The sequence below is a fragment of the Pecten maximus genome, chromosome 6, assembly GCF_902652985.1.
Source record: "Pecten maximus chromosome 6, xPecMax1.1, whole genome shotgun sequence".
Lineage (NCBI taxonomy): Eukaryota > Metazoa > Mollusca > Bivalvia > Pectinida > Pectinidae > Pecten > Pecten maximus.
This window is the reverse complement of record NC_047020.1, coordinates 6,104,235-6,130,195: the sequence shown is the minus strand read 5'-3', so window position 1 is coordinate 6,130,195 and position 25,961 is coordinate 6,104,235. Positions and strand designations below refer to the sequence as shown.

Below are 25,961 nucleotides of genomic sequence, written 5' to 3'. Positions count from 1 at the left end.
CACAATAAATGGTGTCACACGTTTGTCTCTGTATACCATCCGAGTCAAATAATTGCCCGTTTTTTTATGGAAATTGATTTAAGAGTTTTCACTTATATTCTCACAATACAAGTTATGTGATAAACATAATCACACACTCCTGGCTATGGAGTATATCATACTAAATATTCTCACAATACAAGTTATGTGATAAACATAATCTCACACTCCTGGCTATGGAGTATATCATACTAAATATTCTCACAATACAAGTTATGTGATAAACATAATCACACACTCCTGGCTATGGAGTATATCATACTAAATATTCTCACAATACAAGTTATGTGATAAACATAATCTCACACTCCTGGCTATGGTGTATATCAAACTTTTTATATGCCTTAAAGACTGTTACAGATATCAAATAATTGAACTTTTTCAATAAATTCCATATTACATAGCCACTGATGAAAGCTCCTGTATGTATGTGAGGAAATCTACAGCACTGTCGATACAGTATATAGGATAACAGTGAGTAAAGCAGGGTTTGGGGGTACGTGTAGTCTGATGGGATAAGGTAGCAGGTCAGGGATCACAAGGGTAGTGAGTCAAAATCTGATGAGGCCAGGTGGTCCCAGTAGACAGGAGGTCCCAGTAGACAGGTGGTCCCAGTAGACAGGAGGTGTGTATTGAGTAATAGTCTGATGAGACCAGGAGGTCCCAGTAGACAGGAGATGTGTAGTGAGTAATAGTCTGATGAGACCAGGAGGTCCCAGTAGACAGGAGGTCCCAGTAGACAGGAGGTCCCAGTAGACTGGAGATGTGTAGTGAGTAATAGTCTGATGAGACCAAGAGGTCCCAGTAGACAGGAGGTCCCAGTAGACAGGAGATGTGTAGTGAGTAATAGTCTGATGAGGCCAGGAGGTCCCAGTAGACAGGAGATGTGTAGTGAGTAATAGTCTGATGAGGTCAGGTGGTCCCAGTAGACAGGAGGTCCCAGTAGACAGGAGATGTGTAGTGAGTCAAAGTCTGATGAGGCCAGGTGGTCCCAGTAGACAGGAGGTCCCAGTAGACAGGAGATGTGTAGTGAGTAATAGTCTGATGAGACCAGGTGGTCCCAGTAGACAGGAGATGTGTAGTGAGTCAAAGTCTGATGAGGCCAGGTGGTCCCAGTAGATAGGAGGTCCCAGTAGACAGGAGATGTGTATTGAGTAATAGTCTGATGAGACCAGGAGGTCCCAGTAGACAGGAGGTCCCAGTAGACTGGAGATGTGTAGTGAGTAATAGTCTGATGAGACCAAGAGGTCCCAGTAGACAGGAGGTCCCAGTAGACAGGAGGTCCCAGTAGACAGGAGATGTGTAGTGAGTAATAGTCTGATGAGGTCAGGTGGTCCCAGTAGACAGGAGGTCCCAGTAGACAGGAGATGTGTAGTGAGTAATAGTCTGATGAGGCCAGGTGGTCCCAGTAGACAGGAGGTCCCAGTAGACAGGAGATGTGTAGTGAGTAATAGTCTGATGAGGCCAGGTGGTCCCAGTAGACAGGAGGTCCCAGTAGACAGGAGGTCCCAGTAGACAGGAGGTCCCAGTAGACAGGAGATGTGTAGTGAGTCAAAGTCTGGTGAGGCCAGGTGGTCCCAGTAGCCATGACGAGTATATATAGTGTTACAGCTAAAAAGTTCCTGGCTTATCAGTTTTTGGGCTTCATTTAACAAAACTGTTTGCTGATATTGAACATGGAAGAGCTAGCGTATAGTTATAGATTCAGCGGGCATGAATGAACAGGACTGGAAACAGCTTGACCCTATTGGATAACCTCACATTCTACATGATTGAACTTTACAGGGAGGTCAAGGTCACTGTGAAATAAGATCTTTTTTCATCTATCACCTTACCTTATTGAGTGTTATGTCGATTAAAGTTGTTTTTGGTGGATGTGTTTGGTTTTTGGTGGCTTTGTGTTTTGTGATGCTGTCAGGTTTAGAAGACAGATGACATACAGGTATGTGTATGGTGTAATGTCAGCTGCTGTACCGATAAGATGACATACAGGTATGTGTATGGTGTAATGTCAGCTGCTGTACCGATAAGATGACATACAGGTATGTGTATGGTGTAATATGTCAGCTGCTGTACCGATATTGAAAATGCATTCAACTAAATATAGAAGACAGTTAATGGATAGCAAACACATCAGAGACAGAGGCTGACACAGCCGTGTATAGGATGGTCCAGGGAAGCAATAGAGAATACAGTTTTTAGACAGATAATAATTCATCAAATTTCTTCCTATTAAAGAGCCGGACTTTTGCCATAATGATATGTACGCAAAATTTCTGTATTTCTTTTCAAAATTTTGAGAAAAGTGTTGATATACTTCATAACAACTTTGATGATAAATAAAATCAGAATTACAAAAAACATGGGTATTGTCAATAATAAGGAAGGTCTAAATTGATATGTAAACATTGTGGAACCTTATGAGCGATGTAGTCTGGATCCCACCTAGCTATATTTACATTTGCTCCGCATTTCCCCACTGACACAATGCTAAGAGGCAGTTGCCACCATACGCCTATAACACCCAGTGCCTCAGGCTATAACACCCAGTGGGTCATGTGACATTAAAAAAGGCAGAATTTTTTTTTTTTTTTGTTGCTTCAGTTTTTTTCAAAGTTGACGGAAATGGTAAGACAATGTAAATATAAGTATTGAACAGTGGTTTTAATGTTGTTATAGTCGATATGGCAGCAAGATGTATGGTGGGTAAATGTAGCAAATGCCATTTGCCCACCATACATCTTGCTGCCATATCGACAATAACAACATTAAAACTGCTGTTCATTGCTTAAGTGGTTACATGTCACTGGGTCCCACCTAGATGTGGTTACATGTCACTGGGTCTCACCTAGCTGTGGTCACATGTCACCGGGTCCCACCTAGCTGTGGTCACATGTCACTTGGTCCCACCTAGCTGTGGTCACATGTCACTGGGTCCCACCTAGCTGTGGTCACATGTCTCTGTCCTCCAATCCTGCATGCCAGAAACCAAACTCTATCAGTGTTGATAATTTAATGTTATTGTTTGGTTGGATAATCCTATAAATCTATAATCTATGTCTGATCCCTGGTCTGGGTTGTCGGATGGCACTGTGGTACACGCGGCCAGGGTTTGATTCCCTCATCAGACATGATAAGGTATGGGGTCATGTGCCCGACCACACACGTTTTCCGATGTCAAGGTAACTATTGTTCTATATACATGATTTTACAATATGCATCAATATTTATTAATATCTATAGCATACACTAAGTGCTAGCATGTAGTTCTTTCATTTTATTGATATGTAGGTTTGTTTGACAGTTTTTGGAAATAAACATTTTAATTTGGATGTTAGCTTAAAACTGACAAGTTGGAACAGGCAAGATATGTGATAAAGCATAGATGTTGTTCTTAATCTAAATGAGATACTTTATGCTTTTGATTCAGGCTAATGAACATAAACTATTATAAGCTTACAAGATGTTGAAGCTGATGATACTAGAAAAGAAAATCTCACCAGTAAATCAGTTTCCTTACACATTCCTGTGTAGATAAGTGGGCTACTTTATCAGTGTTATCTGCTACTGTTAGGGAGTCTGTTAATCAAACAAGTTTCTAGCATTATCTCCCTTGTACAGTAGAGAATGTTAATCAAACAAGTTTCTAGCATTATCTCCCTTGTACAGTAGAGAATGTTAATCAAACACTTCTCTAGCATTATCTCCCTTGTACAGTAGACTGTTAATCAGACAAGTTTCTAGCATTATCTCCCTTGTACAGTATAATGTTAATCAAACAAGTGTCTAGCATTATCTCCCTTGTACAGTAGACTGTTAATCAAACAAGTGTCTAGCATTATCTCCCTTGTACAGTAGACTGGTTCCCTTACAGGTCTCACACAACTAATTATTTCACTATATGTTTTTACCAATGACTCTTCCCCTCAATTGCTCATTTGATGTTCAAATGTTGTGAAATTTATATCAAATTAAAGTTTGAAGATTTCCCTACCAGAAAAATGATGTTATTGGTTATAGGTTTAATAGCATATATTATTATACCTTTTCTTATTTTACACTATATAAAAATAGACAATAGAAATGCGGTTTTTTTTTTTACTTTGTTCATTCTGATTGGACAATGCGTAAGCATTTTCAAGACCAAGAAAAGCAGACACTAAAACGGTTCAAGAGAATGCTACAGATATTTCAGAAAATGATTTCATCTAAAAGTTTTGATAATATGGATGTTGAAGTGCTGGAGAGGATTTTTTCTGAAAAAGACAGCGAGTAATAAACAAGCTAGTAAGCACTCTGAAAGACTATCTTCGGGAAAAATCATTAGTGGAGGATATAAACACTGGTTCAACAGAAAAAATGTAATGATTTAATTAAATGCTTGTATAATAAAACAGTTATTGTATGGGTATTTCTGGAAATAGCACTTTTATTGTCCCTGTTGACATTAACTATTTCCCTCGGCTTCACCTCTGCCTCTGAAAATAGTTCCTGTCTCAGGGGACAATAAAAGTGCTATTTCCCTCACACCCATACAATAACTGTATAAAAGTACACCAGTACTTGGGAGACAGTAACCCTGATATTTACAGCGGACTGGGGAATTCCCACCTTTTTACACCTTTTTATACCAGGAGTGTATATTTTTGATTTTCAAAATCTCAAGACCCTACTCTTTATTGGCGCATATAGAAAGTGCACATTTCATGTATTATTTACTCAGGAAAAAGCTACAAACCTGAAAAAACAAATTTTCTTCAGGGACTTGGTTCAGGTGAAACACCAGCTGATTGGCTGTATTAGCTCTGTGTAGGGTTACCTCCCTGGTGTGTTAAGTTTGTTCCCTTACACGACCCTTTGTAGAGTATCTCCCCTGTATGATATTCTGGTTACCTTACACATCCGTGTGGGGTTTCCTCCCCTGTATGCTATCCTGGTTACCTTACACATCCCTGTGTGGGGTTACCTCCCCTGTATGATGTACTGGTTACCTTACACATCCCTGTGTGGGGTTACCTCCCCTGTATGATGTACTGGTTACCTTACACATCCATGTGTGGGGTTTCCTCCCCTGTATGATGTACTGGTTACCTTACACATCCTTGTGTGGGGTTTCCTCCCCTGTATGATGTACTGGTTACCTTACACATCCCTGTGTGGGGTTACCTCCCCTGTATGATATCCTGGTTACCTTACACATCCCTGTGTGGGGTTACCTCCCCTGTATGATATTCTGGTTACCTTACACATCCCTGTGTGGGGTTACCTCCCCTGTATGATGTACTGGTTACCTTACACATCCCTGTGTGGGGTTACCTCCCCTGTATGATATCCTGGTTACCTTACACATCCCTGTGTGGGGTTACCTCCCCTGTATGATATTCTGGTTACCTTACACATCCCTGTGTGGGGTTACCTCCCCTGTATGATATTCTGGTTACCTTACACATCCCTGTGTGGGGTTACCTCCCCTGTATGATATACTGGTTACCTTACACATCCCTGTGTGGGGTTACTTCCCCTGTATGATATACTGGTTACCTTACACATCCCTTTGTGGGGTTACTTCCCCTGATGTATAATATAGTAACATTGACATAAATATATGATATAGTAACATTTCACCTTGTCACTCAGATCTACTCTCTTATGGATTTACATCAACTTATATTTACATACCCATGTACAGGACAATAGCATAGTTTACATTCGTCTCATCCACAACTGATCAAAAAAAAAAAAAAAAAAATCTTTTTATCTTGGAAGCAAAAATACACATGAATCAGGTTTTGGGTTAGACTTTTCCTGGAGGAAGTATTATTTATGTAGTGGAGAGAGTGCGAGGCAGCACTGTACTCTTAACATATAGAGAGGTAGTCCTCTGCAAAATGACCTTTCACCTCCTGTTCACAAGTTTGATAATTTGATGCAAATGTTCATTAAAAAAAAACCACACTTGGTGTTATCAACCCTTGTTTTCCAAACATGGACTCTACTTTCATTAATTTGGATGGGTTCATTTCTGGCAGATAGGGGTTTTGAATAAAATGTCTAAACAGGAAATTCTGTTGACCTGTTAGCTTTTGATTTTTTTCACAGATGAATTAAGTGGCAAGACGTGTTGATGATCTCATAAATCTGCAACACATGATGATGTAGAAAGGACATCAATCCTGACACGTTTTCTCTGATACATGGATACACGAGTTTTCTCTATCAACAGTAAAATGAAGGAATCAAAAATACATTTATTTCATGATTATAAGTTTGGTGATTACAGCTATCCTGTTGATTAGGGCTATCCTGTCAATTACAGCTATCTTGTTGATTACAGGTATCCAGTCAATTACAGCTATCCTGTCGATTACAGGTATCCAGTCAATTACAGCTATCCTGTCGATTACAGGTATCCAGTCAATTACAGCTATCCTGTCGATTACAGGTATCCAGTCAATTACAGGTATCCTGTCGATTACAGGTATCCAGTCAATTACAGGTATCCAGTCAATTACAGGTATCCAGTCAATTACAGGTATCCAGTCAATTACAGGTATCCTGTATTCAGGGTCAAAGATTTAATCATAACTTCCAGCAATGATTCATATTAGAATCCATCAAATGCATCACCACAAAAACAAAAAAACAAATGTGTAATAAAATTGAATTGCTGAAAATAATAATTTTAAAAGTTGGATAGCTTCCTGATCACGGGGCGTTGGATTATGAGAGATGATAGTCGCATGGGGCTGTACTTGTAATCAATTTCTCATGGCAATGTATCAAAACTGAATAAAAATGAGGAGGGGTCTATAAGTTCTTGTTTGCATTCATCCTCCATTACAGAGGCTAAGAAGTATATATTTTATAAGTAAAATGTTCATTGTATGTGCCAATCAAATTTGATGTGACCATTAGATATAAGGTATTATGCTTTTAACTCGCCTTATGAAAAGTAAGGCAGCTTATGTTGCCACACCAGCATCAGCATTTGTTTCTAAATGTGAAGTTTTTGGTGTTGAAATGTATCAGTAAACTCATTTATAAGTGTACTAGGGTTCTATAATGTTTGGTATGAGAGCTGTTGTGGGGGTTAACTATGAGAGCTGCTGTGGGGGTTAACTATGAGAGCTGTTGTGGGGGTTAACTATGAGAGCTGTTGTGGGGGTTAACTATGAGAGCTGTTGTGGGGGTTAACTATGAGAGCTGTTGTGGGGGTTAACTATGAGAGCTGCTGTGGGGGTTAACTATGAGAGCTGTTGTGGGGGTTAACTATGAGAGCTGTTGTGGGGGTTAACTATGAGAGCTGTTGTGGGGGTTAACTATGAGAGCTGTTGTGGGGGTTAACTATTACTTTCAGGAGTTAATGGAATAAATCGTTTTCAAGAAAAAGTCTTCTTTTTTTCTCTAACATATTTGATTATGACTTTTTATGCCAAACCTAATGGCAAAATTAAGTTTTTGGTGCGAGTCGTGAAAGACATCAGTAAACCCTTTATGATTATACTAGGTTTCATGCAGATATTTAGTTTTAGGGTTGCTGTAGGGATTAACTGTAATTTCCTGAAGTTAAACATGTTTCAAAATAATGCTAATTTCAAACTATAGTGTAAAACCTAATTTATATTAATCTATACAATGTCTATTTTACTTTTAAATGATGCAATATTTCTGTCAAAATAGCTGTATTTTATAATATAGACTCTGATTGGTGAACTCATCCCCTGTAATTGTATAGCAGGTGTGGTGATGTGGGGCGAGTTTTATATATATACACATATATTAACTTAGACAGGAAATTTAAATCTTTACCTTCGGATCACCAACACATAGTGCATTTGATATATTGTGCTAATGATTAAATATATAACAGTAACACAAATGACGAAGTTGTACTGTGATGAGTATTTGTAATATATTGTGTACAATTCGCATCCATGTATATATATACATACATTGTGATCAAGGTATTCATACAATCTAATAAACGACTTGTCACTATGATCATGTCGGGGTATCGGGCCGACCATCACTGTGCCGTTGAAACGTTCTTTTTGAAGAATATGGATGTGGCGCAGCGTTATTTCTGGCTAGGCAATTGGGTGGTGTAGATCGTGGGTTCGGGGTCCAGTCAAGGCACAAGTCATAAAATTGTCTTCCTTCATAATTTGTGTCAATATATTATATATATTTGCATATTCTTGTATATATATATACATACAATGTGAGGCAAACTTTGTACTTAATGATGGTATATAATCTTGTTTGAGAAGTATTGGGATTTCATGGTTCTTCTGGTTATATTTTTATATTTGGATGTATTTTGTTAGACTGTTATATATATACATATTAATTGATTAATACATGTACTATAAAAATCAGGTGTGTATGTGTTTGCCACCTTCTCACATAAGATGGCAGTGTACTTGTAGCCAGAATGGTGTCATACATCTGGGCATATCTGTTGTAAGTTTGATTAACTTCACCAAGTGTTAACATGAAAGTTGAAAATGTGATCCTTCAAAAATGTCTCTGAAATATTCTTCTTTTCCTCTTTTCAGAATGATGCACAAAGGTCTTACACATGTTAATTTGATTCTTTATCATAATGCATTTGAAAATATGAATATTAAATTTTCCTATTACTTTCTTGTTAAGCTGACCAGACATTGACAACTGGTCCTGTTTTATCCTAATTGACTTGACACTAATACACAGTTTTATTTGTGTGGTATTTTTAACATGCTTTCTGCAGTGGAAATGGGAATTGATAATTATCAGTTGTAAAGATTGACTGCTGGACAGCAGATGATGGGGAATTATGTACTGAATGTTATTGGATACAGGCTGATGTAAGGGAGCGATATATGTTACTGAATTATATAACTTGTGTTTATGAGGGGGGCATAAAGACATACATATAGGAGGTGATGTAGTACTGTTAGTCTTAACACCGCCTCTGTAAAACATAACTGTCACACTTATTAGGTTTCTGGTAGTGTATTGGAGAGAAATCAAGCCAGAGCCTGGGGCTTCAAGGTTGAGTGACCTTATAGGGTGACCCCTACTAGAAGTCAAGGCCACTCTGAGGTAGGTCAGATGTTAGGTCAGATTTGTTTATTATGCCCCATGCACACAACTGTCCCTAGTATCAGACAGTGATGGAGGCCTGGGGAGCCCTGCTAGTTCTGTGGAAACTGGAGATGATGGTGGAGGCTGATAGAAAGTTCTAGCTGGGGAGATCTCCCGATACTGTGGACTCACTTGAAATATTACAAAACTTGACATTATTTACTGCAACCATTGTGTTTATAGAGAAGAAATTCCAAGGGGATTATTATTGTACATCATGTAAGTTATGACAACAATTACAGATGTAACACTTACCATACATATACTGTTAGAGTACTACTGTTACCATACATATACTGTTAGAGTACTACTGTTACCATACATATACTGTTAGAGTACTACTGTTACCATACATATACTGTTAGAGTACTACTGTTACCATACATATACTGTTAGAGTACTACTGTTACCATACATATACTGTTAGAGTACTACTGTTACCATACATATACTGTTAGAGTACTACTGTTACCATACATATACTGTTAGAGTACTACTGTTACCATATATATACTGTTAGAGTACTACTGGTAGTATACTATTATTTCGGAGCACCTGTCAGTAATGATGTAAGATGCAGCTGCTATTGCTGATTAGGGGTGGGGGTGTGAGGGGGAAGGGGGTGTGAGTGGGGGAGGGGGTGGGGGGTTGTGAGTAGGGATGGGGGTGGGGAGGGGGGGGTGAGGGGGAGGGGGTGGAGGGGGGGGGGGCTGTGAGTGGGGGAGGGGGAGGGGGTGTGAGTGGGGGAGGGGGTGGGGGTGTGAGTAGGGATGGGGTGGGGGTGTGAGGGGGGAGGGGGTGTGAGTGGGGGAGGGGGTAGGGGTGTGAGTAGGGATGGGGGTGGGGGTGTTGATCCTGCAATAGGGGCTTTATCACTTTATATGACTGTTTTACATGTACAAGTAGTTATATAACTAAAGAAGTTGTATCCTCAGTGTAGGTGAAAAATTGTGCTTTCAAATGTGATGACCATATTACTTCAAAGATATTGCTTTTAACATTGATGATGGTATGTAATTACAGTCCAGTGAAGATTACCACATAGCTGTGTAACATGGCTGTACAGTAGTATTGGTGGTAGTGGATCAGGGCCACACTATTGTTTGTGTTTCCTAAAACAATCTGACCAAGGACAGCTTTCATTAGGAGTATCCACAGTCATTATGGTTACCATAGGAGCCAATATACCAGCTGTATTACTTGATACAAGATCAAGTGGCACTTTGTCAAATCGAAGAGATCAACATTTCTGTGGCCAGATCGATCATCAAACATTTCAGTGTTATTGACAACAGACTAGGAATTTCTCCAGAAAACAGATTCTTTAGCAAGTCAATATTCCTTTACTTGAATGTGAAAAGTAATTTGGTTTTAAGTTGTTGGCTAAATTTACTTAAGATCTTATCAACTGTCAGGACAGTTTCCAGATGTACTGGGTCTTATAGGCCAGCTTACATTTTCATCAGAGAAAATGGGGGATAAAGTAGTCTTTTACTTAAATTCGGATACTTGAATTTTCTAATGCATGCTATAAATCATGATAAGGAAATTAATTCAGAAAAAATCAATTGTTGTCCCATCTCAGCAATGTGTTCCTTTCTCTGTACTCATACAAATTTTATCAAGATTTTCTGGCAGTGTGGCATCTTAAGGCCTATAAAGCATGATTATATATGTTTGAAATAAATTGCATGTACATTTTGTAAGAACATTGTGGTATCATAGAAATGTCTTCAGGCTCTACAAGTAAAACTAATTTAGTGCTACTGAATTGTATTATAAGGGTGGCGAGGACTGAAGTTGAGAAGTTGTGAATGTTAATCAAACAGAATAGTTACCTCATAAAACTACCATTCTCATGTGTTACAGAGCTCTGCGCTATTTATGTGTAACATATTTAAAGTATTCTAAAAATGTTCTAATTCTTTGAAAGAAAATTAAGAGGATAAAAGTAAAGGCAGTGCATCTATTTAGTAGGACAATTTTGATAAAGGAAATTATATCATAGATTTGTGTATTGAGATAGCCGTGTCCTATGTAATATATATTGATGGTTATTGTGACTGGTAGACTGGCCGTGTCCTATGTAATATATTGATGGTTATTGTGACAGGTAGACTGGCCGTGTCCTATGTAATATATTGATGGTTATTGTGACAGGTAGACTGGCCGTGTCCTATGTAATATATATTGATGGTTATTGTGACCGGTAGACTGGCCGTGTCCTATGTAATATATTGATGGTTATTGTGACCGGTAGACTGGCCGTGTCCTATGTAATATATATTGATGGTTATTGTGACTGGTAGACTGGCCGTGTCCTATGTAATATATATTGATGGTTATTGTGACTGGTAGACTGGCCGTGTCCTATGTAATATATATTGATGGTTATTGTGACCGGTAGACTGGCCGTGTCCTATGTAATATATTGATGGTTATTGTGACTGGTAGACTGGCCGTGTCCTATGTAATATATATTGATGGTTATTGTGACCGGTAGACTGGCCGTGTCCTATGTAATATATTGATGGTTATTGTGACTGGTAGACTGGCCGTGTCCTATGTAATATATTGATGGTTATTGTGACTGGTAGACTGGCCGTGTCCTATGTAGTATATTGATGGTCATTGTGACTGGTAGACTGGCCGTGTCCTATGTAATATATTGATGGTTATTGTGACTGGTAGACTGGCCGTGTCCTATGTAATATATATTGATGGTTATTGTGACCGGTAGACTGGCCGTGTCCTATGTAATATATTGATGGTTATTGTGACTGGTAGACTGGCCGTGTCCTATGTAATATATTGATGGTTATTATGACTGGTAGACTGGCCGTGTCCTATGTAATATATATTGATGGTTATTGTGACTGGTAGACTGGCCGTGTCCTATGTAATATATATTGATGGTTATTGTGACTGGTAGACTGGCCGTGTCCTATGTAATATATATTGATGGTTATTGTGACTGGTAGACTGGCCGTGTCCTATGTAATATATATTGATGGTTATTGTGACTGGTAGACTGGCCGTGTCCTATGTAATATATATTGATGGTTATTGTGACTGGTAGACTGGCCGTGTCCTATGTAATATATATTGATGGTTATTGTGACTGGTAGACTGGCCGTGTCCTATGTAATATATATTGATGGTTATTGTGACTGGTAGACTGGCCGTGTCCTATGTAATATATTGATGGTTATTGTGACTGGTAGACTGGCCGTGTCCTATGTAATATATTGATGGTTATTGTGACCGGTAGACTGGCCGTGTCCTATGTAATATATATTGATGGTTATTGTGACTGGTAGACTGGCCGTGTCCTATGTAATATATATTGATGGTTATTGTGACCGGTAGACTGGCCGTGTCCTATGTAATATATATTGATGGTTATTGTGACTGGTAGACTGGCCGTGTCCTATGTAATATATTGATGGTTATTGTGACTGGTAGACTGGCCGTGTCCTATGTAATATATTGATGGTTATTGTGACTGGTAGACTAGCCGTGTCCTATGTAATATATTGATGGTTATTGTGACTGGTTGCCTGGCCGTGTCCTATGTAATATATTGATGGTTATTGTGACTGGTAGACTGGCCGTGTCCTATGTAATATATATTGATGGTTATTGTGACTGGTAGACTGGCCGTGTCCTATATAATATATATTGATGGTTATTGTGACTGGTAGACTGGCCGTGTCCTATGTAATATATATTGATGGTTATTGTGACCGGTAGACTGGCCGTGTCCTATGTAATATATATTGATGGTTATTGTGACTGGTAGACTGGCCGTGTCCTATGTAATATATATTGATGGTTATTGTGACTGGTAGACTGGCCGTGTCCTATATGTAATATATATTGATGGTTATTGTGACTGGTAGACTGGCCGTGTCCTATATGTAATATATATTGATGGTTATTGTGACTGGTAGACTGGCCGTGTCCTATATGTAATATATTGATGGTTATTGTGACTGGTAGACTGGCCGTGTCCTATATGTAATATATTGATGGTTATTGTGACTGGTAGACTGGCCGTGTCCTATGTAATATATATTGATGGTTATTGTGACTGGTAGACTGGCCGTGTCCTATGTAATATATATTGATGGTTATTGTGACCGGTAGACTGGCCGTGTCCTATGTAATATATATTGATGGTTATTGTGACTGGTAGACTGGCCGTGTCCTATGTAATATATATTGATGGTTATTGTGACTGGTAGACTGGCCGTGTCCTATGTAATATATTGATGGTCATTGTGACTGGTAGACTGGCCGTGTCCTATATGTAATATATTGATGGTTATTGTGACTGGTAGACTGGCCGTGTCCTATGTAATATATATTGATGGTTATTGTGACTGGTAGACTGGCCGTGTCCTATGTAATATATATTGATGGTTATTGTGACCGGTAGACTGGCCGTGTCCTATGTAATATATATTGATGGTTATTGTGACTGGTAGACTGGCCGTGTCCTATGTAATATATATTGATGGTTATTGTGACTGGTAGACTGGCCGTGTCCTATGTAATATATATTGATGGTTATTGTGACTGGTAGACTGGCCGTGTCCTATGTAATATATTGATGGTTATTGTGACTGGTAGACTGGCCGTGTCCTATGTAATATATATTGATGGTTATTGTGACTGGTAGACTGGCAGTGTCCTATGTAATATATATTGATGGTTATTGTGACCGGTAGACTGGCCGTGTCCTATGTAATATATTGATGGTTATTGTGACCGGTAGACTGGCCGTGTCCTATGTAATATATATTGATGGTTATTGTGACTGGTAGACTGGCCGTGTCCTATGTAATATATATTGATGGTTATTGTGACCGGTAGACTGACCGTGTCCTATGTAATATATATTGATGGTTATTGTGACTGGTAGACTGGCCGTGTCCTATGTAATATATTGATGGTTATTGTGACTGGTAGACTGGCCGTGTCCTATGTAATATATTGATGGTTATTGTGACTGGTAGACTGACCGTGTCCTATGTAATATATATTGATGGTTATTGTGACCGGTAGACTGGCCGTGTCCTATGTAATATATATTGATGGTTATTGTGACTGGTAGACTGGCCGTGTCCTATGTAATATATATTGATGGTTATTGTGACCTGGTAGACTGGCCGTGTCCTATGTAATATATTGATGGTTATTGTGACTGGTAGACTGGCCGTGTCCTATGTAATATATTGATGGTTATTGTGACTGGTAGACTGGCCGTGTCCTATGTAATATATTGATGGTTATTGTGACTGGTAGACTGGCCGTGTCCTATGTAATATATTGATGGTTATTGTGACTGGTAGACTGGCCGTGTCCTATGTAATATATTGATGGTTATTGTGACTGGTAGACTGGCCGTGTCCTATGTAATATATATTGATGGTTATTGTGACTGGTAGACTGGCCGTGTCCTATGTAATATATATTGATGGTTATTGTGACTGGTAGACTGGCCGTGTCCTATGTAATATATATTGATGGTTATTGTGACTGGTAGACTGGCCGTGTCCTATGTAATATATATTGATGGTTATTGTGACTGGTAGACTGGCCGTGTCCTATGTAATATATATTGATGGTTATTGTGACTGGTAGACTGGCCGTGTCCTATGTAATATATATTGATGGTTATTGTGACTGGTAGACTGGCCGTGTCCTATGTAATATATATTGATGGTTATTGTGACTGGTAGACTGGCCGTGTCCTATGTAATATATATTGATGGTTATTGTGACTGGTAGACTGGCCGTGTCCTATGTAATATATATTGATGGTTATTGTGACTGGTAGACTGGCCGTGTCCTATGTAATATATATTGATGGTTATTGTGACTGGTAGACTGGCCGTGTCCTATGTAATATATTGATGGTTATTGTGACTGGTAGACTGGCCGTGTCCTATGTAATATATATTGATGGTTATTGTGACTGGTAGACTGGCCGTGTCCTATGTAATATTGATGGTTATTGTGACTGGTAGACTGACCGTGTCCTATGTAATATATTGATGGTTATTGTGACCGGTAGACTGGCCGTGTCCTATGTAATATATTGATGGTTATTGTGACCGGTAGACTGGCCGTGTCCTATGTAATATATATTGATGGTTATTGTGACTGGTAGACTGGCCGTGTCCTATGTAATATATATTGATGGTTATTGTGACTGGTAGACTGGCCGTGTCCTATGTAATATATTGATGGTTATTGTGACTGGTAGACTGGCCGTGTCCTATGTAATATATATTGATGGTTATTGTGACTGGTAGACTGGCCGTGTCCTATGTTATATATTGATGGTTATTGTGACTGGTAGACTGACCGTGTCCTATGTAATATATATTGATGGTTATTGTGACTGGTAGACTGGCCGTGTCCTATGTAATATATTGATGGTTATTGTGACTGGTAGACTGGCCGTGTCCTATGTAATATATATTGATGGTTATTGTGACTGGTAGACTGGCCGTGTCCTATGTAATATATATTGATGGTTATTGTGACTGGTAGACTGGCCGTGTCCTATGTAATATATTGATGGTTATTGTGACTGGTAGACTGGCCGTGTCCTATGTAATATATTGATGGTTATTGTGACTGGTAGACTGGCCGTGTCCTATGTAATATATTGATGGTTATTGTGACTGGTAGACTGGCCGTGTCCTATGTAATATATTGATGGTTATTGTGACTGGTAGACTGGCCGTGTCCTATGTAATATATTGATGGTTATTGTGACTGGTAGACTGGCCGTGTCCTATGTAATATATTGATGGTTATTGTGACTGGTAGACTGGCCGTGTCCTATGTAATATATTGATGGTTATTGTGACTGGTAGACTGGCCGTGTCCTATGTAATATATATTGATGGTTATTGTGACTGGTAGACTGGCCGTGTCCTATGTAATATATATTGATGGTTATTGTGACCGGTAGACTGGCCGTGTCCTATGTAATATATATTGATGGTTATTGTGACTGGTAGACTGGCCGTGTCCTATGTAATATATATTGATGGTTATTGTGACTGGTAGACTGGCCGTGTCCTATGTAATATATATTGATGGTTATTGTGACTGGTAGACTGGCCGTGTCCTATGTAATATATATTGATGGTTATTGTGACTGGTAGACTGGCCGTGTCCTATGTAATATATATTGATGGTTATTGTGACCGGTAGACTGGCCGTGTCCTATGTAATATATATTGATGGTTATTGTGACTGGTAGACTGGCCGTGTCCTATGTAATATATATTGATGGTTATTGTGACCGGTAGACTGGCCGTGTCCTATGTAATATATTGATGGTTATTGTGACTGGTAGACTGGCCGTGTCCTATGTAATATATATTGATGGTTATTGTGACTGGTAGACTGGCCGTGTCCTATGTAATATATTGATGGTTATTGTGACTGGTAGACTGGCCGTGTCCTATGTAATATATATTGATGGTTATTGTGACCGGTAGACTGGCCATGTCCTATGTAATATATATTGATGGTTATTGTGACCGGTAGACTGGCCGTGTCCTATGTAATATATTGATGGTTATTGTGACTGGTTGCCTGGCCGTGTCCTATGTAATATATTGATGGTTATTGTGACTGGTAGACTGGCCGTGTCCTATGTAATATATTGATGGTTATTGTGACTGGTAGACTGGCCGTGTCCTATGTAATATATATTGATGGTTATTGTGACTGGTAGACTGGCCGTGTCCTATGTAATATATATTGATGGTTATTGTGACCGGTAGACTGGCCGTGTCCTATGTAATATATATTGATGGTTATTGTGACTGGTAGACTGGCCGTGTCCTATGTAATATATTGATGGTTATTAATTGTCTCCTCAAGTTATACTCACTGTTTGATTTTCATGTTTTGCCATCTTCTTCAATCACACAGATATTTTGTGTTTCTGAATTCTTTTGACCTTCACAATCTGATAACATTTTGGATATAGATAAGCATATACAGGCTGTGGTAGATGGACCTCCATGTTGATGGTATATATTGTTACTAAGATACTGTAAAAAAGACTTTTATTTTTGGAGTTGTTTGATTTCACCAGGTTCATCTTTACCACGCTGGAAAATGTCAGGTTTAAAATCTCAGTGCTGACTCACTTAATCTACAGATGTTGGACACTTGTACCATAATGTATGGAAGTTTTAGAATATTTATGAATAATATCTAGAACAAACTCCCACGTGAGCCGAGATCTAGAACAACATCCCAGTAGTGTACTGTAGAGACGGTCTGTATAATACATACACCCATCGTTATTTGTTTTGGTGTCTTATTTATGTGTTGGGCCTTCACTAAAGATGACAATGTGTCCATATTGATCAAAGCAGTGCTCTCCAATGCCGAGAGGTAATGTTGTGTAACAGTTTATATATATTGCAGAATGAGGCAGAAGCCCTAATATGTTGTTGTTATATTGTTCTCATGACTGGCCAAGGAAATTATGGCGCTTATATATTCAATTGTTAAAGACTTCCGATCTCATTCTCCAATATCTTTGGAACAAATTTGTCAATATAATTTTTAAATAACTGGTATGATTAATAATAACAAAACCATTCTTCAACTCATGGTGATGGTCTCTAACTTGAGTACTTGAGATATTATTTTGTACTATTGATGTATTTAGACAGTTTAATTCCCACTACATACATTGGTACACAAGTCAGTAAGTCTATATTGTTCCTGAAACATCTTTTCTCTTCTCTAGGTAATGATGTTATGAATGGGTGGAATATTTATGCAGTAGTTATATCCCCCGCAACGAAGTTGGGGGGGGGGGGGTATACTGGAATCACTTTGTCCGTCCGTCTGTCTGTAGACGCATTTTGTCCGTACAACTCCTCCTAAACCGATGGGCCAATTCCAATGAAACTTCACACAAATATTAATGATCATGTGTAGATGTGCATGCCACTTTATTTTTCTCAAAATTATGGTTGCTATGGCAACTGGTCACTATAAACAGGTTTTCTGATAAGAACCATAACCATCGGTTTAGGAGGAGTTGACATAAGTTTGTCCAGACAACTCCTCCTAAACTGAAGGGCCGATTTCAATGAAACTTCACACAAGTATAGAGGACCATGTGTAGATGTGCATCTCACTTTCTTTCCCTCAAAATTATGGTTGCTATGGCAACTAGTCACTATAAACAGGTTTTACGATAAGAACCATAACTTTATGCTTGTCCGGACAACTCCTCCTAAACCGAAGGGCCGATTTCAATTAAGCATTGATGTCATTTTTTTTAGTTTCATCGGGGTATGAAACAAATTTTGTTTGCAAACTGTATAAATCCGCATAGCGGATTCTTACAGAAGTTTGCAAACAAAATTTGTTTCATACCCCTATGAAACTAAAAAATAATTGACATCAACGCTTATAATTAATTTTTGAAAATGATTTTCTAATTTAAAACATGTTTTATGTACAATTTTACTGGTTTTAAATGGGATTCTTTTTCTCAAATCAATACGCAACGTCAATTGTCATATTGTGACGTCACATTTTTCGCGCCATTCTCGGAATTTCTTTCATAGAAGAATGAAAAGAATTTTTCAACCAATCACATTTGAGTATTTACACAGTTGAAGGACTGCATGCACTTGTGCCTCCAGTAAATGCTTTTTCTGAAAAAATGCTTTTTTCATAGTTATGCCCCTTTATTTGAAAAATGGTTATTATTTTGTCCAGTTATGCATTTCCTTAGTTTTCACAAAATTGGTGTATAGTTAAAAGACCATATGGTGTTGTGATTTTCCCCAAGTAGTCCTTTTAAACAAATAATGCCACTTTAGCCCTTTTAAACAGAGTTATGCCCCTTTTTCATACAAAATGTGTCATAATTTTGTCAGGCTATGCATTCACTTAGTTTTTGATGGATTTTCTTGAAACTTTATACAGAGTTGAAGGATGGCACGAAGTTGTGTTGATTTGGTTATCAAAGTATCCAAACCAATCATGGAAAAGCGGGGGGTATACTTGTCATCCCCTCGGTGACAGCTCTATAGTTTAGTTAGTTTGCCACACAAGACTTTTGTTGTCTTTAATTCCCTCAGAAACATGGAATTGTTTATGATGGGTACACACCAATGACTCTCCTGCTTTGGATATTATATATTTTAATACTAGTTACCTACTTTACATGGATACAAGTGTGCTGTGTAGTTCATTTCAAGTCTCAATACAAGCCAGGTTATCTCTATTCAGGTCTCAGAACTGTTCCTTTATTGCTGGGAGGAGCTAAAACTCTGAAAATGTTGTAGGAATGTCAAGTATAATAATATTTTAAACTGAGACTTTGGGTAGTTAACCTTTACAAATAAGTTTACCTGGCTATCCTATTAGTGGTAGTCAGACTATCAGGGTAGTTAACCTTTACAATTAAATTTCCCGTCTATCCTATTAGTGGTAGTCAGACTATCAGGGTAGTTAACCTTTACAATTAAGTTTTCCCGTCTATCCTATTAGTGGTAGTCAGACTATCAGGGTAGTTAACCTTTACAATTAAGTTTTCCTGGCTATCCTATTAGTAGTAATCAGACTATCAGGGTAGTTAACCTTTACAATTAAGTTTTCTCGGCTATCCTATTAGTGGTAGTCAGACTATCAGGGTAGTTAACCTTTACAGTTAAATTTCCCCGTCTATCCTATTAGTGGTAGTCAGACTATCAGGGTAGTTAACCTTTACAATTAAGTTTTCCCGTCTATCCTATTAGTGGTAGTCAGACTATCAGGGTAGTTAACCTTTACAGTTAAGTTTTCCCGTCTATCCTATTAGTGGTAGTCAGACTATCAGGGTAGTTAACCTTTACAGTTAAGTTTTCCCGTCTATCCTATTAGTGGTAGTCAGACTATCAGGGTAGTTAACCTTTACAGTTAAATTTACCCGTCTATCCTATTAGTGGTAGTGAGACTATCAGGGTAGTTAACCTTTACAGTTAAATTTACCCGTCTATCCTATTAGTGGTAGACAGACTATCAGGGTAGTTAACCTTTACAATTAAGTTTTCCCGTCTATCCTATTAGTGGTAGTCAGACTATCAGGGTAGTTTAACTTTACAATTAAGTTTTCTCGGCTATCCTATTAGTGGTAGTCAGACTATCGGGGTTAATTTTTCCGGCTATCATATTAGTGGTATTTACAATTAAATTTTTCCGGCTATCCTATTAGTGGTATTTACAATTAAATTTTCCCAGCTATCCTATTAGTGGTATTTACAATTAAATTTTCCCAGCTATCCTATTAGTGGTAGTGAGACTATCGGGGTTGTTGACCTTTACAGTTAAATTTTTCCGGCTATCCTATAAGTGGTATTTACAATTAAATTTTCCCAGCTATCCTATTAGTGGTATTTACAATTAAATTTTCCCAGCTATCCTATTAGTGGTATTTACAATTAAATTTTCCCAGCTATCCTATAAGAAGTAGTCAGACTATCAGGGTAGTTTTAATGCCAGTGACCTTTCATGCAGATAAATTCCTTGCTTCAGTTCCATTGCCATACATCAAACGTGTAGTTACATTATCTTGTTAGTCAATGTAGTCTTCTTTACATTACAATAAAAACCTGATAATCTGGATTATAGAGATAAACACTTAGCTAACACAACAATCCTTATTTACATAAGAACATTGATCCTTGGGTACAAAGATGTAAATTACCTTTCTGGTTGCTATAGTAATGAAGCTACTAATAACCTTAATTTATGGCCAGTTAATTTATTCTTTAGTAGTTTTATCATTAATAAGTAGTATTCATTATTATATATTTCCTTTAACGTCAATATCTGAAATTTGAATAGTTTAAATTGGAAAGTTTTAATGGTCTGCCCAAGGTTTTCCTCGACTGTTGACATCTCGTTGACAATTATATGGACTCAGCTGTTACCAGGATGTTGAACAAAACAAAAAATATCTTTATAGATATTTCTCCTATAACAGTATTCAGTCTCTCTCTCTTCAGAGTTATTTTCGAATTAAGCCTAGTTTATAAATCTGAACTATCTACAGGTTGTTGTTTCAGATAAACAGTGTTTCAAAGTCAAGTCATTGTAATCTTGATGAAGGATGTTTATAACAAAGCCTGTTAGTTACAGTGAACCATTTAGAACTATATACATGTAGACATTTTATCTACTTATCTAATTGGTTTAGGGTCAGTGTCCTGACAATACAGAAAAGGGAGGTAATTGATATTAGAGGACAAACAAGGGGAGATAATTGGAGGACCACCAAGAGATGATTGATGAAAGACCACCAAGGGGGGAGTTGGTACATGTTATACTGTGAGATGATAACTTAGTGTGTTATCTGTAGAAATCTGGGCACTCTCACTGACTGTCAATTAATGTGTTGTTGTCCATGGGAACATTCTAAGCTGCTCATTCTCTTTGACTAATTTGGTTTTCAAAATTATTAATTATAAAAAAGTTTCACTGATAATTCATGTCTAAATTTTGGGTAAAAACTGAGAAGTGTCCTTCCTAGATAGGGATGTTGTGAAGTATGAAAGTGTTGAGCAGTTAGAATGATATAGTGAACATATATTCCATAAAGCTACACGGTAGAATGATATAGTGAACATATATTCCATAAAGCTACACGGTAACTGTTCTAGTGTTAATATCATCCATATATAAACAAACTTCAAATTTAACCATCAGAGTCTGAACCTTAAAAATCCACATTTTACACATGTCCTATTCTATGTAATCGGATGTGTAAAAACATTGTCCGATTGATGTATAGACTTAAATTTATATCACAAATGTTTGAGCACACTTGAAGCACAGAGAATGGATTATTAACAAATCCTGTTTAATGAAATGTCTTGAACCAGACATAATATATCTTTTTGGATTGTACAATTTCTGTTGTTATGTCGTACAGACAGCAATATATATATTAGCATACTAATGAATATTCAATGTTGTTGATGTAGACTGATTAGCATATTAATGAACATTCATTCTCCGTGTATTATTTAATATTACGTCCACTTACACTAAACCTTACCTTTGAAGTGAAAAACATAACAACAACAGGAATAAGTTATTATAGCCTTGAAGACGTAAGTGTTAACATGTATTTGGAAAGTTCCAAAGTAATTATTTTAAACAGTCATTTTTCTGGACAACAAAGTGAGGTAAAACAGAAAGTATGTTAAATGTTAACACCTAATGATAATTTGATATCAAGATAACAGTTCTAAATTCACTTAATAATAAATATAATAAGATGTCAGGTAAACATTGTGGAGAGGAAGAAATGACACCTATTGTCCTACAGATCAGGATAAATTTGACATCTCTACCCAGCAACATTTCAACTTTGTAGATACTTTCACATTATAAAGAATTATGGAAACAATTGTCTTGTAGCTGTAGGATATCGATGACATGATCCCAAGGCCTAAGAAAATTAGAGTACCATTAGTTGTACTTGGGTGTGTTGACTGTGTCATCTGTTACATGTGGTTACTTGTTATAGAGCTGAAGGTCATCTTGTCTTGTTGGTGGACCAGTGTCATTATCTATGTGAATAATTATGTCATGAACCAGATAAAGAGATATTGTAGTCCTACAAGGACATAGTGACCGAGAATTACACCAACATGGGGGTGTGTACCAGATAAAACTGAGAATTACACCAACATGGGGGTGTGTACCAGATAAAACTGAGAATTACACCAACATGGGGGTGTGTACCAGATAAAACCGAGAATTACACCAACATGGGGGTGTGTACCAGATAAGGCCGAGAATTACACCAACATGGGGGTGTGTACCAGATAAGGCCGAGAATTACACCAACATGGGGGTGTGTACCAGATAAAACTGAGAATTACACCAACATGGGGGTGTGTACCAGATAAGGCCGAGAATTACACCAACATGGGGGTGTGTACCAGATAAGGCCGAGAATTATACCAACATGGGGGTGTGTACCAGATAAAACTGAGAATTACACCAACATGGGGGTGTGTACCAAATAGAGCCGAGAATTACACCAACATGGGGGTGTGTACCAGATAAGGCCGAGAATTACACCAACATGGGGGTGTGTACCAGATAAGGCCGAGAATTACACCAACATGGGGGTGTGTACCAGATAAAACTGAGAATTACACCAACATGGGGGTGTGTACCAGATAAGGCCGAGAATTACACCAACATGGGGGTGTGTACCAGATAAGGCCGAGAATTACACCAACATGGGGGTGTGTACCAGATAAAACTGAGAATTACACCAACATGGGGGTGTGTACCAGATAAGGCCGAGAATTACACCAACATGGGGGTGTGTACCAGATAAGGCCGAGAATTACACCAACATGGGGGTGTGTACCAGATAAGGTAGTATTACACCAACATGGGGGTGTGTACCAGATAAGGCCGAGAATTACACCAACATGGGGGTGTGTACCAGATAAGGTAGTATTACACCAACATGGGGATGTGTACCAGATAAGGCCGAGAATTACACCAACATGGGGGTGTGTACCAGATAAAACTGAGAATTACACCAACATGGGGGTGTGTACCAGATAAGGTAGTATTACACCAACATGGGGGTGTGTACCAGATAAGGCCGAGAATTACACCAACATGGGGGTGTGTACCAGATAAAACTGAGAATTACACCAACATGGGGGTGTGTACCAGATAAGGTAGTATTACACCAACATGGGGGTGTGTACCAGATAAGGCCGAGAATTACACCAACATGGGGGTGTGTACCAGATAAGGCTGAGAATTACACCAACATGGGGGTGTGTACCAGATAAAACTGAGAATTACACCAACATGGGGGGTGTGTACCAGATAAGGCCGAGAATTACACCAACATGGGGGTGTGTACCAGATAAAACTGAGAATTACACCAACATGGGGGTGTGTACCAGATAAGGCCGAGAATTACACCAACATGGGGGTGTGTACCAGATAAGGCCGAGAATTACACCAATATGGGGGTGTGTACCAGATAAGGCAGAGAATTACACCAACATGGGGGTGTGTACCAGATAAGGCCGAGAATTACACCAACATGGGGGTGTGTACCAGATAAGGCCGAGAATTACACCAACATGGGGGTGTGTACCAGATAAGGTAGTATTACACCAACATGGGTGTGTGTACCAGATAAGGTAGAGAATTACACCAACATAGGGGTGTGTACCAGATAAAACCGAGAATTACACCAACATGGGGGTGTGTACCAGATAAGGCCGAGAATTACACCAACATGGGGGTGTGTACCAGATAAGGCCGAGAATTACACCAATATGGAGGTGTGTACCAGATAAGGCCGAGAATTACACCAACATGGGGGTGTGTACCAGATAAGGTAGTATTACACCAACATGGGGGTGTGTACCAGATAAGGCCGAGAATTACACCAACATGGGGGTGTGTACCAGATAAAACTGAGAATTACACCAACATGGGGGTGTGTACCAGATAAGGTAGTATTACACCAACATGGGGGTGTGTACCAGATAAAACCGAGAATTACACCAACATGGGGGTGTGTACCAGATAAGGTAGTATTACACCAACATGGGGGTGTGTACCAGATAAAACCGAGAATTACACCAACATGGGGGTGTGTACCAGATAAGGCCGAGAATTACACCAACTATGGGGGTGTGTACCAGATAAGGCCGAGAATTACACCAACATGGGGGTGTGTACCAGATAAGGCGAGAATTACACCACATGGGGGTGTGTACCAGATAAGGCCTAGTAATTACACCAACATGGGGTGTGTACCAGATAAGGCCGAGAATTACACCAACATGGGGGTGTGTACCAGATAAGGCCGAGAATTACACCAACATGGGGGTGTGTACCAGATAAGCTGAGAATTACACCAACATGGGGGTGTGTACCAGATAAAGGCCGAGAATTACACCAACATGGGGGTGTGTACCAGATAAGGCCGAGAATTACACCAACATGGGGGTGTGTACCAGATAAGGACTGAGAATTACACCAACATGGGGGTGTGTACCAGATAAAGCTGAGAATTACACCAACATGGGGGGGTAGGTGTACCAGATTACAACTTAGAATACATACACAACATTGGGGTGTGTACCAGATAAGGCAGAGAATTACACCAACATGGGGGTGTGTACCAGATAAGGCCGAGAATTACACCAATATGGGGGTGTGTACCAGATAAAGGCACTGAGAATTACACCAACATGGGGGTGTGTACCAGATAAGGCCGAGAATTACACCAAATGGGGTGTGTACCAGATAAGGCCGAGAGAATTACACCAACATGGGGGTGTGTACCAGATAAGGTAGTATTACACCAACATGGGTTGTGTGTACCAGATAAGGTAGAGAATTACACCAACATAGGGGTGTGTACCAGATAAAACCGAGAATGAGAATACACCAACATGGGGGTGTGTACCAGATAAGGCCGAGAATTACACCAACATGGGGGTGTGTACCAGATAAGGCCGAGAATTACACCAATATGGAGGTGTGTACCAGATAAGGCCGAGAATTACACCAACATGGGGGTGTGTACCAGATAAGGTAGTATTACACCAACATGGGGGTGTGTACCAGATAAGGCCGAGAATTACACCAACATGGGGGTGTGTACCAGATAAAACTGAGAATTACACCAACATGGGGGTGTGTACCAGATAAGGTAGTATTACACCAACATGGGGGTGTGT

At 38.8% G+C, this 25,961-nt stretch overlaps 1 protein-coding gene across 2 annotated transcripts in view; it reads left to right on the top strand.

The window, feature by feature from the left end:
* Positions 1-25,961, top strand: part of LOC117328824 — a 181,114-nt gene that overhangs the window by 76,031 nt on the left and 79,122 nt on the right. Inside the window, exon 1 of one of the 2 annotated variants that reach the window (XM_033886399.1) lies at positions 9,219-9,387. The exons of the other annotated variant lie outside the window; for it this stretch is intronic. The gene's annotated coding sequence lies outside the window, so the exon portion shown is untranslated. Of the gene's footprint in view, positions 1-9,218; positions 9,388-25,961 lie in introns of those variants that run through there. 2 annotated transcript variants of the gene reach the window in all.